At 45.5% G+C, this 17981-nt stretch overlaps 1 pseudogene; it reads left to right on the top strand.

Moving 5' to 3' along the window:
- Pole3-ps3 (DNA polymerase epsilon 3, accessory subunit, pseudogene 3) lies at positions 1219-1924 on the top strand (annotated as a pseudogene).

Here is a 17981-nt window from a genome sequence, read left to right as displayed (position 1 = left end):
TTGTGTCGGTGAGAACGCGTGTGTGTTACTTCTTTGATGAGAGTGCAGCTTTACCTCTGGTTTGTCTCTAGATAGGATTTTCTCAGATGCGATGGACACGCGTCTAAACACTCCTTCAGGCTCCCCATCCAAAGCCCTGATTCCAAGGCAGATTCTTTCTAGTCCCTTTTGTCCAGTCTTGGATCTCCATGGTCAGCCTTCTTCATCACTGAGAATAACCAGCACAGGTTTGCAGGATGCTATGACTGTTTGACCTTTGGACAGGAGAAGACTGAGTATACAGATACCTGTTGCTTCTGTCATGCGGAGATGAAGGAGCGAGACCAGACGGTGGCAAGGTATTACTGCCAGGACCCTCCTTTACCCACAGTTGCCCTGGCAATTCCCAGGCAAATCCAGTTTTAGCTGCTGGTCTTCATTCATCTCATGAGAACAGAGGCTACAGGACCCCCAGAGGCTCAGACAGCAAGACTAGGATTGGGGAAACCCTCTACTTAGGTGACACACCTGCAGTCTGAGTTACCTGTTTCTGCGTTACTCTGAACTGGTGGGATAACCCAGTGGTAAAGCACTTGTTCAGTGCACAGGTCCTGGGACTGATGTCTGGTACCACAAAAGAAATGAGAGCAACAGAGACAGGAAAAGCCAGGCCTCCTTCACCCTTCCCTTCTGCCTCCTACTGCTACAAAGAGCCTTTCATGTGTGCCAGGAGGAAGTGTGGGAGGTCCCAACCCTTCCCTTCTGATGGCCAGGGGAAGCCCAGGCTGGGAGCCTCCCTTCCCTAACTGTGCACAAGCTCTCCAAGTGGGGCGGGATAGAGGCTCTCAGCAAGTCTTGCTTCTCAGTGGCTGCAGAGCATCTTCTGAGGGCTCAGGACTGAGTGAACCTGAGAAGCTTCACCTCCCAGGAGCATGTGGAAGCCCATTTATCCTGGGCCGAAGGCCTTCTACCTATTGCGGCCCCTCCCTCTGTCCGATCCCCTCTTAATGCCTCTACATGCAGCTTGCAGTGGTCTAGGACTGTGTGGAATCTCTTCCCTACAGGAAGTATCATTCACTCCCATGTGGTGCCCAAACCAACCAGGACTGCCTCACTCTGCCTGCCTCAGCAGCCCGCTGCTGTTTGGGATCTGGAGACATTATTAGGATATGGAACTACGAGCTTCTGAGGGACACAGCTCCATTCCAGGAAAAATTATGGATTAAGAAGATACTCTTAACCAGAACTGTCTGCGAGGAGACCTGAGGAGGAGGGTAGGGCCCAAGCGGAGGCAATGGCGGAGAGGCCTGAGGACCTAAATCTGCCCAACGCCGTCATTACCAGGATCATCAAGGAGGCGCTACCGGACGGTGTCAACATCTCCAAGGAGGCCCGAAGCGCCATCTCCCGCGCGGCCAGTGTTTTCGTTTTGTATGCCACATCCTGTGCCAATAACTTTGCAATGAAAGGAAAGCGCAAGACTCTCAATGCCAGTGATGTACTGTCAGCCATGGAAGAGATGGAGTTCCAACGGTTCGTAACGCCATTGAAAGAAGCGCTAGAAGCATACAGGCGGGAGCAGAAAGGCAAGAAGGAAGCCTCAGAGCAAAAGAAGAAGGACAAAGACAAAAAAGATTGCGAAGAGCAGGACAAAAGCAGAGAGGAGGAGGATGAAGATGAAGAAAGACTGGATGAGGAAGAACAGAACGAAGAGGAGGAGGTAGACAACTGACTGGAGAGAGTGGGCAGACTCTGACACGGTGGAAGGGACCCTCAGATACTGAGATGTGTTTATGTGAAGCCTCTCCCTGCAAGGCAGAGCCATCTTCCGCAACGGTGCCTGAGATCAAAATAAAAACTGACCAGAAAGAAAAAAAAAAAAAAAAAAAAGAAGATACTCTTAAAAGTCTCTAGGACTTTCTGCTGTTACAGAGACAGAGGTCATCTCCTCTATCCACGCCTGTGGTGTTGCCTTTGACATGTCTTTCTGTGACACTCACAGCCCCCCTACCCACCCAAACACAGGACAACCTGTCTTCCTTCTCAACCCTTTCATAGGCTGGGCAGAGAACAGGAGAGACCTAGAGGAAGTGAGCCTGCTACCTGCCTACCCAGCTTGCTTTACAGAATCCTAACAAGACTCAGGTTTGCCATGAGCTCACACAGACTCATGCTCAGAGACACAGTGTGTCACAGCTCCCAAGCTTCTTGTATGTCACAAGTCATTTGTCCCAACTCATTTTGGCAGCAAAAACTAGCCAGGCCAACCTCAGGGTGCACAGGGCACATGACCTGCGGGGGCTGGAGAGTGCTGAACCACAACAGTCATCTTCCCTGCTGAGCCTGCTGGCTAGGTCTCAGGAATGCTGGCACTTGAGCAGAGCCCTGGGAAGCTGGGTGATGTCATGTGAGAAGCCTCTATCCTTTCTTGTGGTTATTGAAAAGAAAAATATTGGCTCAGGACCCCCAAGGCCAATTCTCTGCACAAAGAATATTTATTTGTCCTGAGAGACTGCGGGTGGGAATAAGAGGCAAAGGGAGGAGATAGAGGATGAGGGAGAATAGGGGAGGGAACAAAGGAGAGGGGAAAGGAGTGTTTGTTCCATGGTGGGACATAGGAATGCCTCTGGACAGCGAGGAGACAGACAAGGCCATACTGAAATGGTGGTTTATAAAGGTGTAGGGGAAGTCCTGTGTTAGCACGAGGTGTTTAATTTTAATTGGACGTGCTAATTAGGTGAGCCAAAGCGGGCTTTTGATTGCTGGATTTCAACACTATGATAGCTGGACCTTGGTAGCGAGTCTCAAGAGGAGGGATTTGCTGTCTAAGGGAATAGATCTTGGGGACTCACTTCAGGAATGCAATCTAATGGTCTTTAGCAAGAAGGGGGAATTGGAGAGATGGGCAAGGACTGACAGAGCCAGACCCACCACGCTCAAGCTGGCCAGAGGCTCTTCACTTATGGGAGAGAGGGACACCCAGAGCCTAACATGGCGGCAAGTCTAGAAGATATCCTGGGCTGATGTCTAGCCTCGATCACCTCTGTCCTCAAGTGTTGCAGGGAGGATGAGCAGGTAGGGGAGCTTATGAGGTCCCTAGTGTCTAAGAAAAGTCTTCACATGGCTGAACTGAAGGGAACACAGCTGTCCTTCCTGTGTGCATCAACTCACCAACTGCACACCAGCATCTTAGTAAGAAGCAGCTGCCTGCCCCTTATACTCTGCAAATACCAGTGAAAGGCCCACCTCTGGAGCTAAGTCAGACCTACTCAACAGAATGGCTGCCTCCAGGGAACCACCACGTCCCGCCCTCCGGGGTGACCCACATGAAGAAACAACCTTAGCCCCACATCCCAAGTTGTTCTTAGTTCATGACACTTTGGAATTCTCCGTGACCGAGGCAGAACGCTTCTCCCTGTTCCTCCTCCACCTCGGCTGCCCCTCATCCTGGGGTCTCTTGTGCAGACAGTGGTGCTGCTGTGTCCACCATGATTGGCGCCTAGATATCTGCCTACATGGCTTCTTCTGCCTCAAGCCCAGGTTCTGCATCTGGAACCATCATGCACTGCTTCCTCCCAGACACCCCCAACATCTTCCACCATACTCCTCTGTTTCACTCTTGTCTCTTACAGTACTTGGGCTCAAATTCCAACTTCTGGCCAATGTCTCCTGTCCATCACATCACATAGCTAGATGGCTGTGGAATAGTTCTGCATTGCTCCAGGCAGAAGACACTTTAAGCAAGGCTGAACCACAGGGACTAATTGAACTTTGCATAGGATGGGTATCGTCCCACAGTATGTCCTTGGGGCTGAAGCAACATCCCCACCCAGCTTCTCAGGGAAGGACAGCAGGGGACACATGATCTTCGCACTGCTGCTGGCAACTCATTCCACTGTTTGATTAATGTTTTAGAGTCAGTTCTTTAAAATGAATCATGCCAGTGTTTTAGCAAACCAACACATGATCGTGGTTGATAATGGGGGATGGGATGCGGGGACCGATGTGCTGAGAGATAATGTCTTTTTTTTTTAATTAACTTGAGTATTTCTTATATACATTTTGAGTGTTATTCCCTTTCCCGGTTTCCAGGCAAACATCCCCCTAATACTTCCCCCTCCCCTTCTATATGGGTGTTCCCCTCCCCATCCTCCCCCAATTGCCGCCCTCCCCCCAACAGTCTAGTTCACTGGGGTTTCAGTCTTAGCAGGACCCAGGGCTTCCCCTTCCACTGGTGCTCTTACTAGGATATTCATTGCTACCTATGAGGTCAGAGTCCAGGGTCAGTCCATGTATAGTCTTTAGGTAGTGGCTTAGTCCCTGGAAGCTCTGGTTGGTTGGCATTGTTGTACATATGGGGTCTCAAGCCCCTTCAAGCTCTTCCAGTTCTTTCTCTGATTCCTTCAACGGGGGTCCTATTCTCAGTTCAGTGGTTTGCTGCTGGCATTCGCCTCTGTATTTGCTGTATTCTGGCTGTGTCTCTCGGGAGCGATCTACATCCGGCTCCTGTCGGCCTGCCCTTCTTTGCTTCATCCACCTTGTCTAATTGGATGGCTGTTATGTGTGGGCCACATGTGGGGCAGGCTCTGAATGGGTGTTCCTTCTGTGTCTGTTTTAATCTTTGCCTCTCTATTCCCTGCCAAGGGTATTCTTGTTCCCCTTTTAAAGAAGGAGTGAAGCATTCACATTTTGATCATCCGTCTTGAGTTTCATTTGTTCTAGGCATCTAGGGTAATTCAAGCATTTGGGCTAATAGCCACTTATCAATGAGTGCATACCATGTGTGTTTTTCTGTGATTGGGTTACCTCACTCAGGATTATATTTTCCAGTTCCAACCATTTGCCTACGAATTTCATAAAGTCATTGTTTTTGATAGCTGAGTAATATTCCATTGTGTAGATGTACCACATTTTCTGTATCCATTCCTCTGTTGAAGGGCATCTGGGTTCTTTCCACCTTCTGGCTATTATAAATAAGGCTGCTATGAACATAGTGGAGCATGTGTCTTTTTTATATGTTGGGGCATCTTTTGGGTATATGCCCAAGAGAGGTATAGCTGGGTCCTCAGGCAGTTCAATATCAAATTTTCTGAGGAACCTCCAGACTGATTTCCAGAATGGTTGTACCAATCTGCAATCCCACCAACAATGGAGGAGTGTTCCTCTTCCTCTGCATCCTCGCCAGCATCTGCTGTCACCTGAGTTTTTGATCTTAGCCATTCTCACTGGTGTGAGGTGAAATCTCAGGGTTGTTTTGATTTGCATTTCCTTTATGACTAAAGATGTTGAACATTTCTTTAGGTGTTTCTCAGCCATTCGGCATTCCTCAGCTGTGAATTCTTTGTTTAGCTCTGAACCCCATTTTTTAATAGAGTTATTTGTCTCCCTGCAGTCTAACTTCTTGAGTTCTTTGTATATTTTGGATATAAGGCCTCTATCTGTTGTAGGATTGGTAAAGATCTTTTCCCAATCTGTTGGTTGCCGATTTGTCCTAACCACAGTGTCCTTTGCCTTACAGAAGCTTTGCAGTTTTATGAGATCCCATTTGTCGATTCTTGATCTTAGAGCATAAGCCATTGGTGTTTTGTTCAGGAAATTTTTTCCAGTGCCCATGTGTTCCAGATGCTTCCCTAGTTTTTCTTCTATTAGTTTGAGTGTGTCTGGTTTGATGTGGAGGTCCTTGATCCACTTGGAATTAAGCTTTACATAGGGTGATAAGCATGGATCGATCTGCATTCTTCTACATGTTGACCTCCAGTTGAACCAGCACCATTTGCTGAAAATGCTATCTTTTTTCCATTTGATGGTTTTGGCTCCTTTGTCAAAAATCAAGTGCCCATAGGTGTGTGGGTTCATTTCTGGGTCTTCAATTCTGTTCCATTGGTCTATCTGTCTCTGTACCAACACCATGCAGTTTTTATCACTATTGCTCTGTAATACTGCTTGAGTTCAGGGATAGTGATTCCCCCTGAAGTCCTTTTATTGTTGAGGATAGTTTTAGCTATCCTGGGTTTTTTGTTATTCCAGATGAATTTGCAAATTGTTCTGTCTAACTCTCTGAAGAATTGGATTGGTATTTTGATGGGGATTGCATTGAATCTGTAGATCGCTTTTGGTAAAATGGCCATTTTTACTGTATTAATCCTGCCAATCCCTGAGCATGGGAGATCTTTCCATCTTCTGAGGTCTTCTTCAATTTCTTTCTTCAGAGTCTTGAAGTTCTTATTGTACAAATCTTTTACTTGCTTGATTAAAGTCACACCGAGGTACTTTATATTATTTGGATCTATTATGAAGGGTGTCGTTTCCCTAATTTCTTTCTCGGCTTGTTTCTCTTTTGTGTAGAGGAAGGCTACTGATTTATTTGAGTTAATTTTATACCCAGCCACTTTGCTGAAGTTGTTTATCAGCTTTAGTAGTTCTCTGGTGGAACTTTTGGGATCACTTAAATATACTATGATATCATCTGCAAATAGTGATATTTTGACTTCTTCTTTTCCGATCTGTATCCCCTTGACCTCCTTTTGTTGTCTGATTGCTCTGGCTAGAACTTCAAGAACTATATTGAATAAGTAGGGAGAGAGTGGGCAGCCTTGTCTAGTCCCTGATTTTAGTGGGATTGCTTCAAGTTTCTCTCCATTTAGTTTAATGTTAGCAACTGGTTTGCTGTATATGGCTTTTACTATGTTTAGGTATGGGCCTTGAATTCCTATTCTTTCCAGGACTTTTAGCATGAAGGGGAGTTGAATTTTGTCAAATGCTTTCTCAGCATCTAATGAAATGATCATGTGGTTTTGTTCTTTCAGTTTGTTTATATAATGGATCATGTTGATGGTTTTCCGTATATTAAACCATCCCTGCATGCCTGGGATGAAGCCTACTTGATCATGGTGGATGATTGTTTTGATGTGCTCTTGGATTCGGCTTGCCATAATTTTATTGAGTATTTTTGCGTTGATATTCATAAGGGAAATTGGTCTGAAGTTCTCTTTCTTTGTTGGGTCTTTGTGTGGTTTAGGTATAAGAGTAATTGTGGCTTCATAGAAGGAATTCGGTAGTGCTCCATCTGTTTCAATTTTGTGGAATAGTTTGGATAGTATTGGTATGAGATCTTCTATGAGGGTCTGATAGAATTCTGCACTAAACCCGTCTGGACCTGGGCTCTTTTTGGTTGGGAGACCTTTAATGACTGCTTCTATTTCCTTAGGAGTTATGGTGTTGTTTAACTGGTTTATCTGTTCCTGATTTAACTTCGATACCTGGTATCTGTCTAGGAAATTGTCCATTTCCTGTAGATTTTCAAGTTTTGTTGAATATAGGCTTTTATAGTAAGATCTGATGATTTTTTGAATTTCCTCTGAATCTGTAGTTATGTCTCCCTTTTCATTTCTGATTTTGTTAATTTGGACACACTCTCTGTGTCCTCTCGTTAGTCTGGCTAAGGGTTTATCTATCTTGTTGATTTTCTCAAAGAACCAACTTTTGGTTCTGTTGATTCTTTCTATGGTCCTTTTTGTTTCTACTCGGTTGATTTCAGCTCTGAGTTTGATTATTTCCTGCCTTCTACTCCTCCTGGGTGTATTTGCTCCTTTTTGTTCTAGAGCTTTTAGGTGTGCTGTCAGCTGGTGACATATGCTCTCTCCTGTTTCTTTCTGCAGGCACTCAGCGCTATGAGTTTTCCTCTTAGCACAGCTTTCATTGTGTCCCATAAGTTTGGGTATGTTGTGCCTTCATTTTCATTAAATTCTAAAAAGTCTTTAATTTCTTTCTTTATTTCTTCCTTGACCAGGTTATCATTGAGTAGAGCATTGTTCAATTTCCACATATATGTGGGCATTCTTCCCTTATTGTTATTGAAGACCAGTTTTAGGCCATGGTGGTCTGATAGCATGCATAGGATTATTTCTATCTTTCTGTACCTGTTGAGGCCCGTTTTTTGACCAATTATATGGTCAATTTTAGAGAAAGTACCATGAGGAGCTGAGAAGAAGGTATATCCTTTTGCTTTAGGATAGAATGTTCTATAAATATCTGTTAAGTCCATTTGACTCATGACTTCTCTCAGTCTGTCTACGTCTCTGTTTAATTTCTGTTTCCATGATCTGTCCATTGATGAGAATGGGGTGTTGAAATCTCCTACTATTATTGTGTGAGGTGCAATGTGTGTTGAGAGATAATGTCTTACACAACGACAGCTCAGGGACCAGTCAAGACTCAAGCCAAGATCCACATTCAGACATATTCATCCATATTTTTTCTTGCTCTCTATTCTTCCCTCTTTTATCAGCATGAGTTTATCTCCACAGTTACAGGACACCACCGTGAGATACAGAACCATGAATATGTCCATGGAAGTGATGGGGCTGGCCTTGATGAAGACCTACTGATCAGGGCATAGAATGGACTGCATCGTCAATACACTCCTGCACAGAGTCAGGGCATGGCCTCAGCATCCTGCTGCAGATTCAGCTAAAACTGAGAAGTAAGGGTCTCAGGCTCCATGTATGATAGAGTTCGAGCCACCTGGACATCCCGAAGATCTGCTAAAAAAAGGCTTGGATGAGCAGCTACAAGGCTAAAAACCTTCTGTAACAGAAGATACCAACACGTCCTCTGGCTTCCACAGGACTGCATATGTACCCAGACAGACATGCAGACAAAAACACTCATAAAGTAAAAATGAATGACTATTCAAAAATCATTTTTGAAAAACAAAACATCAAATTGCCCATGACAGTGTGCTTGCTACCATGCTTTGCTTTCTGTCACAGTCTTTGAAAAAGGATGGAGCTGCTGAGCTGCCGTCTCCTGGTCTCCTGTTTCTTTGTCAGCAGAAAGAGGATCCCTGGTTGTTAACAGTTTGTTGAAGGCAGCCAACAGTTCATGTTGGAAGTTTCATGTGGTTAGAGTCTGATGATGTGTGTGCAGTGCCGTGTCCTCTTCTGCATCGCTGCTGAGAGAGGAAAGTAAATGTTTTCCTTTGTGTGGTTTGAATGACAATGGCCCACATAGGCTCATGTTTGAAGGTTGGGTCCCCAGTTAGTGGCACTGTTTGGGAAGGATTAGGAGGTATGGCCTTATTGAAGGAGAGGTGTCACTGGGGGATGGCTTAGAATTTCAAAAGTCCATGTCAGTCCCAGTCTCCCTCCCTCCCTCCCTCTCTCAACTCGATCTCAATTCCTGAAATGTTTGGATCAGATATGAGCTCTCAATTACATCTCCTGCACCATGCCTGCCTGCTGCCATGCTCCCTGCCAGGATGGTCATGGACAAACCTTCTGGAGGTGTCAGTGAACTCCAAATAAATGCCTTTATAAGTTGCCTTGTTCATGGTGTCTCCTTACAGCAAGAGAACTGTCACTAAGACAGCTTGCAAAACTCCTAAAAGTTTCTATAGAAAATGACCTCTCATTCCTGTCTGATACCGTGCATGGACTATTGCATACATAAGGAGCAAAGGCCTTTCTTAGGGACACGCAGACTTCAGACAGGAACAACAGACAGAGGCACTTGGAAGGTGCAGAGAAAAAAGCAGATAGTTTAAATGGGACTTCCTCTTGGTTTAGTTGAGTCTGAAGGCAAGATTTGGTTTGTTTGTTTGTTTGTTTGTTTGTTTGTTTGTTTGTTTTCAGACACAGGGCTTCTGTGTGTAACTAGCCCTGGCTATCTTGGACTTGTTTTATAGATCAGGTTGGTCTTAAACACAAATATCCCCTGCCTCTGCCTCCCGAAAACTTGGATGAAAGACATCAGTCACCAGGACCAGCTTGAGGACAAGATTCTTAAATGTGGTGCTAACACCAGGCTTCATACTGAGACCATGTCTTAAGGCAGTGTGTGGGAGGTAGGTGTTTTCCATGGCTTTGCCAACTCATCAGAAAAAGTTGATAAACTTTAAAGATGAATGGAAAATACCTCTAACTCTTGACAGTTTCAGCTGAGGGAGTGAAGGGCATCCTAAGAACTGTTTAGCTGAGACAAATGTTGCTGGAATTAAAGATGGATCCTGGGTAAAGGCACCTGCCACAGGCAGGAAGGAGAGAACCAACTCCTGGAAGTTGCGCACACACACACACACACACACACACACACACACACACAAACACACACACTATGGCTCCTGGCTTAGCCACCAAAACAGATAAAATTTGGTTTTGAAAAGCATTAAGTGAATTTTATCTTGAGATTACGACAGAACTTCCAAAGCTTTCTGAAATGACCCTAAAGTTAAGTCTGCCACTTAGTATTAAGAATTCATGCAAAGTAGCAACCTCAATGCTAATGGAGCAAAATCAAGATGTACATCGACTCAGAAATATTGAGGATGCCCCATGTCCCACAGTATAAAATATTCTGGCATTTAATCCTTTCTATAAAAACCAACAAGCAACCCATTGAATTAGTATACAAATTTGCTTTAGCCTTTAATAAATGGTAAGATTATATGTTATAGGACAGTTTTTATCAATATGTCTGTGGAACATTTCCTTAATGATTGGTGTGGGATAGCCCAGTCCACCGTGGGTGGTGTCACCTCTGGGCAGGTGTCCCTGGGCTGTGTGAGAGGCTGAGTACATGGTAAACAGGGCAGTGAGCACCCTCCTTCCATGGCCTCTGCTTTGGTTCCTGCCACCGGGTTCCTACTTGAGTTCCTGCCTTCCCTTCCCTTCCTGATGGACTTTGATGTCAACTTCTAAGTCAAATAAACACTTGCCTCCCAGACTAGCCTGGTCAGTGATTCATCACAGTGACAGAGAGGCAAAACAGGACAGAAGTACACCCAAGAATTGTTTTTAAATAACTTAATTAGTTTTATTAGTACATGCTAGATTTATAGACCTATTTTTTTTCTTTTCTTTTTTTTCGGAGCTGGGGATTGAACCCAGGGCCTTGCGCTTGCTAGGCAAGCGCTCTACCTCTGAGCTAAATCCCCAACCCTTAGACCTATTTTTCTACATCTCTGTTTCCAGGGACACATAGAAATTCCTCGGATAGGGCTGGGGAAATGGCTCACGGGCAAAGAGTGCTGGCTCCTCTTCCAGAGGACCTGGCTTTGATTCCCAGCACTTACGTGGCAGCTCACAGCCTTCTGTAGTTCTAGTTCCAGACCCAACGCCCTCTTCTGCCCTCCTGAGTCTCCATGCACATATATAACACACACACATATACATCCAAGCAAAACTCCACACGCATAGGATAAAATAATCTTTTAAATGTTGTATTCAGTTGCTCAGGCTTTAAAGGGGTTGGAATTGAAGAGGTTTAATTCTCGGTCTCGTTTGTTTATTTTGTGATTTGGCAACCTGGTCTCATTATGTAGTTCCTGCTGGCCTGGAACTTGATACACAAACCAGGCTGGCCTAGAACTCACAGATGCCCTGTTGCTTCCTGCTGCCTCCTGGGTTCTGAGGTTGGAGGTATGTGCCATCATGCTTGGTCCAAGCTAAGATCTCGAGATTATGTATTGGGTCCTTAACTGCACTCAGTGTCTCAGATTCCAAGGTTTAAAAGTTTAGGGTTGAGGGTAGATGGTTTTTCTTTTGTTTTGAAACAGAGTCTGACTTTGTAGCCTGGGCTGGCCTTGAACCCATGATCCTCCTGCCTCAGACCTCCAAGATTTCGGACTACATGTGTCTACAGCTAGAAAGACTTCACATGTCCGAGCAGAAATGCCCAGACCCAAAAACGGGGAGTCTCCATATCTCTACACTTCTGCCCCTCAGCAGAGGGAATTTTCTATGGCTTGGGCAGTTGCTATGATGAGGTAAAGTCCCTCCTACTCTTCTGCTAACTGACCCTAGTTCTAAGGCTCAGCATCCTTGGACTCCACCACTCCCCCTTCTCACTTCCTTTAATCAAGTCCTGATTGGCTCAATTTTGGAGGAAATATTGGTGAGTCGCTTATCATTGAGGTCTAATCCTTTTAAAACAACTGTGGTCATTTTGTATTCAGTCTCCATTTTGCTCCAAGGGTGAAATTAAGTTCAGGTTCTCAGAGTCTGCTTCCCAGAAGTCATTCTCCATAGAAGACGCTGAAAAATTCTCCCACAATGTCCTAACACTGTGGTTCTGTTACTTATGCTCTGCTATCTCAATGTTCCGAAACTCCCTGTCCACCTCCACCACCCTTCCTTCCTCACCGAGGAACATCAGATTAAAGCTTAGCTGATAATACCTTTAGCCAATTTCTTAGCCAAAATATAATACTTCCTCCACCCTTGGCCTTCTGAACGTCTGAACTTGGATTTTCTTATAAAAAGTCTGCTCTAAGAACAGACTGGTACCATAATTAGGCTCTCACATCCTCTTGATCTCTATCAGTCTCGGGGTGTGCAGTCAATAAACTATTCTTGTTTAACTGAGATCAGTGTTCGTATGGTTTGTATGTCAATTCCTGAACCCCAACACTTACCACATTCCAGAGTGGCAGTGGCTACTACATGTGTGTATCCTCAGCCATTTCTATCCAGTCTGGGCTCTCCCAGCACACCTGGGAACCAGGACCTGTGGCTTTGGGGCAGGCAGAGAAGAAACAGTGAAGTACGAGAAACCAGTAGAGGTAGCCAAGAGAGAGCAAGGAAAAATAAAATCTGCTCCAAGAGAAGAAAAGGGATAGGTGAGGAAGATGAAGAGAATGGTTCCATCTAACCCAGGCCGCAAATCAAAAACCGTCACTAGGACTGTGTGGAACCATTCACACATCCATCCAAGAAGTGTGATTGCTGTTTTTGCCTAGGAATCAAGGGGCTAACATAGAGCGCTCAATGGTGGGATAAACAAAAGGGACCCTGGGGTGGATGACTGAACTGATAGATAAATAAGAGACCAGGGTTTGGCTCATGAGAGCTGAGCTGTCTGGTGATCTTCAGAAAACTGTCAGCTCGTACCCACCATTGGACTCTGAGTTGTTCTTGTCACTGCTCCTGAACACCTCTTCCTCAGAAGCTCTCCGAAAGGGGAGTCTAGTCCTTGGCAATCAACCGTCCGTCTATCAGGTCTCCTCTAGAGAAAAAGTTAATCAGAAGGAAGGTCCTCTGACTAGGTTTAGGTAGATCCTCAGTGTGACTTTCTGATGTGCCAATCAGGAGGGATGGGAGGGGAGGGGCTTGGTTATCTCTGTGATGGAAAAGTTGGAGTTACCCCCTGCCCCCATTGAAACCAATTAGAGATCCGAAAGTGGGAGACCGTTCCTTTCTGCCTGTGGCCTTTACTGTCTGGAAATTGAAACCCAGAGGGATGGCTATTCTTGGTTGTCACCTTGGAATAGTACATCTGGAATGAACTAAAACCTGAAAATGGAGGGACACACCTGTGAGGGGCTTTTGCTTAATTTGAACTGGAAAGGTCTACTTCTACTCTGAATCTCTGCAGTGGAAGTCATAACTTTATACAGTTCTTGAGGCAGAAAGACAGAAGTTTAATCCAGACCTTTTGAGCAGGGAAGTCCCACCTCTAATCTGCGTCAGACTTTCTGTTAGGTGCCTGTAGAGGACATAGAAGAAGGAATTTTTTGTCCTGTGCCTGCTTGCTCTCATCTTGCTAGCAAGTTCCTTCTTTCTCCGGCATTAGAACCTGTTTCTTTGGGATGTCAGTGGATACTGAAGACCAGCTGAGTCATCTAGCCTCCTGGACCGATCAACTGGGGTCTTAGACCTTCTGCCCATAGGCCTCCATTCTTGGATTAGCTGGACCATGGTCTGGACGTCATTCAAATAACTCCATTTTCTCTATATAGAGAGATTCATTCTATAATCCTGTTATTCTAGAAAACAAACACTAAACACTCGAACCAAGAAATCTCCGATTGTACTAACTTCATTTGTTCTGGTACTAGGACAAAATGCCATGACAAAAAGCAATTGAAGAGAGAAAGGGTTTGTTCTGGCTTCCTAGGGGAGTAGTGGACATCGTGCTGGGGGAGGCATCACGTGGAGGCAGGAGCAGGAAGCAGCTGTCTGATCAATCTCATTGTTCCTGCCCACAGGAAGCAGAAGCAGTAGGGAGGGGTGGGGTCAGGCTATAAGCCCTCAAAACCTGCAGCAAGGCTGCACCTCTTAAAGGTTCCTCAACCTCACAAAATACCACAGGCACCTGGGCCCAGGCTTTCAAATACATGGACCTGTGAGGACACTCTCCTTCAAACCACCTAATGTATGCAAGAAAGGAAAGACAAGGAGAAAGGAAAATAAAGTAAGAATGGGAAAATTGTCAATGATGCCCAAGATGTACTGGCACACAACATTAATCCCAGCATTTGGTAGGTGGAGGCAGGAGGATCTCTGTGAGTTTGAAGGCAGCCTGGTCTACATGGTGAATTCCAGGCCATTCAAAGCCACAGAGTATAACAACAAAAAAGTGCCTGGTCTCTAGGTGCTCAGTCCCTCACCTCCACTGTGCGCAGCCCCTTCCCACCCAGCATCCCAGTCCACCCGAAGTTGAACCAGCAGGTAGATAGTGTCCTGTCTCTGGAATCTTCATGGAGACCCAGACGAGTCTATTCAACTAACTCCAGGAAGACACAAACTTCTGCTTTTCCTCCCCCCAGTAGATCAGTCAGGAAAGCCCACTGGACACTGTCCCACAGCCAGGAGGGACATGTTGGGATGCTTCAAAACCTTGCAACTTCTACACTTTATCTCTTTCTTATAAGCCGGGCAGCCCTGCAGCCAAAGCCCACAGTGGCAGTAACAGTGGTCCTCACTTCATAATAAGAGTGCTGGAGACCCTTGAGTAGCAGGAGTGACACATTTTCTGTCTTCCAAACTTGGGCATCAGCCTACAGAAAAGGCAAAGACAGCTGCCACACCAATTCGCTGCACACCAGGGGCTTTTAAATCCCTGATCACGTCACCCTGCCTCCTGAGTTCCTCACTGGCTAATTTCTTAAGGGAGGTACAATCTTCCCTGTGTCTGGTATTGCCCCCTATCCCAGATGACATTTGTTCTGAATTCAGTAAATAACATATACCACAGGCTTGAGATTCCCTCCTTTTCTGATACATGGGCCCAGTGGCAGAGCAGACTGCTTGTAACTGTTCAATCTTAGGATGAACGGGGAATTTCTAGACCTAACATCAGCTTCCACCTAGGGAAGACAAGGGCTTATGCCTGCAATTTAACTGTGATTCTGTGATAAACTCCAAATGCACCTCGTTCTGAAAATGAACCATAATAATCAATTTCTTATAGTAATAATGATGGTTAATCCATAAGTATGCATGCATGTTCACATGTGTTTGTGTGTGTGTGAGTGTGTGCGTGTATGTACACGTGAGAGAGAGAGAGAACACTTGTGTTCAAGTGCACATGTGTGTATGTGTGTATGCATGCATGTTCTCATGTGTTTAGCTGCATGTGTGCAAGTGTACATGTGTGTGTTCAAGTGCACATGCGTGTACATGTCTGTGTGTACACGAATCTGTGTGTGTACCAGAGGTTGACATTAGGTTTCTTCTTCAATCACTGTCCACATTATATGTTGAGGCATGATCTCTCATGAGAACCCAGAGCTTGACAATTTGGCTTATCTGGTTAGCCAGCTTGCTCTGGAAAATGTCTGTCTCTAGCTGCTGTGCATTGGGAGTAAAAGGAGGCTGCTACCCCACCAGTGCTTACCTGGGTGCTGGAGACCTGAACTCGGGTTCTCATGCTGGTGGAGCAAAGTCTTTACCCACTGAGTCATCTCCACAGCCCCTGACTGAAGTTGGAATCACCTGGGAATACAGCTCTTAAGGCTGTGTCTGTACAGAGTGGGGAAGAACCACCCTGACGATGGGAGACCCCAACCCACGGCTGAGGTCTTGGACCAAATGAAAAGAGAGAGGAAGGAAGTAAGCTGAATACAGTGGTCATCTCTTCTGCTTCCCACTCTGAACCAAATCATTCCGTGAAGGATTCACTGACTTCCGAACCATGGCTTGTTAGAGAGCAACTCTACTACTAAGGTCAAAGCATCTCATGGGCTTCCTTGTCTCTGCCTGACTTTGTCTGGAGAGTGACCCCAGACACAGGGGGCTGGCCTTGTCTGAAAAATGACCTTGTACAGAGCTCTCTGCAAGGCTGCATAACTTAGAACACAAGTCAAAAGCTGGTGGCCGACAGCTTCTGAGGAGAAGAGAGGACTATAGTGGCTTGCTGCTGTTATGACTAGGGTCTTTAAGGTCCTTGTCTAAAATCCAATACAGTTGTTTCTGGGCCTGGTATGCAGGCTTGTACTCCCAGGTATTTGGGAGGCTGAGGAGGAAGATTGAAAGTTCAAGGCCTGCTTAGGCAACTTAAGGAGACCATGTCTCAGATTTTAAAAATGTAAAGAGAGGGACCTGGAGAGATGGCCCAGCAGTCAGGAGCATTTGTTACTCTTGCAGAGGACATGAGTTCAATTCCCAGCACCCATATGACAGTCGAGTGGATCACAGCTACGTGTAACTTCAGCTCCAGGGAATCCAGTGACTACTTGTGATCTCTATGAGCAACTTCACACACACACACACAAACACACACACACACACACACACACACACACACACACACACACACACACACACACACACACCTTTAAAGCTAGTCATGATAGCCCAAATTTTTTTTCTTTTTTTTGGAGCTGGGGACCGAACCCAGGGCCTTGTGCTTGCGCTCTACCGCTGAGATAAATCCCCAACCCCGATAGCCCAAATTTTTAATCCCAGCATTTAAAATATAGAGACAGGCCAGCCAGGGCTACATAGTGAGAACCTATCTTTAAAAAACTGACAGATCTTGTTTAAAGGGCTACAGATATAGCTCAGCTTAGAGTGTTTGCCTGATAAATATGAGACTGTGTGTGTGTGTGTGTGTGTGTGTGTGTGTGTGTGTGTGTGTTAGAGTCTACATGTGGCTTTTCACAGCATCCACTTCCCTAAAAGCACCAGCTCAGGGAGTACTACCCAACTGAATGCCAGTGGCACTCTACAAGTGTCCACTGATGGCTGTCATCTGAATCGTTAACTACCACGTTGCTTGAAAATGCAGTTCATTCTCCAGTGTAACTTAACAATCTCCCATGAGCTCACTTACTAACTTGCAGTTCTGTGGGTGGGCACAGCCAGCTGTCTGATGTTCAGGATCTCCTATGGCTAAAATAAGATGTCACCTCTGCTAGGTCCTCATTCAGGCTCAGGTGTCTTCCAGATGAATACGTCTCAGCTGAACTCAGAGCCTTGCTATTCCTAGCTGGTGGCTCGCACCCCTTACTGTGTGACTCTGAATAGCTTCAAACTCTATCCAAACAACTCTCTCTTGCATCCGGCCCTCAGGCCTCTTTTGCCAGTCAGATTACGGCCCTTGGAAGAACTCACTTTATTAGTTTAGCCTCAGTGGGTGTATTCTGGCCAACACAACACGAATGGACTTGAGATCTTTTTTTTTTTTTTTTTTTTTTTTTGGTTCTTTTTTCGGAGCTGGAGACCGAACCCAGGGCCTTGCGCTTCCTAGGCAAGTGCTCTACCACTGAGCTAAATCCCCAACCCCTGGACTTGAGATCTTAATGGCAGCTGCGCTACTCTGTCATAACAGGGAGCGCTTTAGTAACTGACTGAACAACTAGGAGGAGGGATACTTGTGAGGCAGCAGGAATGTGGGGGTGACCAGAGGAGTACACTCTCGAAAAACAAAAATAACAACAACAAAAACCCCCAGGATTTCCTATGCCATTTACATTTTTATAAAAACAGCTCTGGGGAACTAAAGCCATTGAGCTATCTCTACATTTAAGTGTCCCTCCACTGTAAGACAGTTCTTCCAGACATACACGAAGCCAGGAAACCATGTCTGCAACCCTGATACTTCAGAAGGCCAAGAATAGAGGATCAGGAGATCAAAGTCACCCATCCTTGGCGGGGTTGTATGAAATCCTTTCTCAAATGCAATGTGGCCACACCTCCTCGGGTTCTTATTTATTTATTTATGGTTGAGATTTTCCTATGAAGACCTGGTAGGCAGTCTTGAACTCATCGTGTGGACTAGGC

The sequence above is a fragment of the Rattus norvegicus genome, chromosome 7 (assembly GCF_036323735.1).
Source record: "Rattus norvegicus strain BN/NHsdMcwi chromosome 7, GRCr8, whole genome shotgun sequence".
NCBI lineage: Eukaryota > Metazoa > Chordata > Mammalia > Rodentia > Muridae > Rattus > Rattus norvegicus.
The sequence above is the reverse complement of the archived record's forward strand: the minus strand, read 5'-3'. Positions and strand labels throughout refer to the sequence as shown.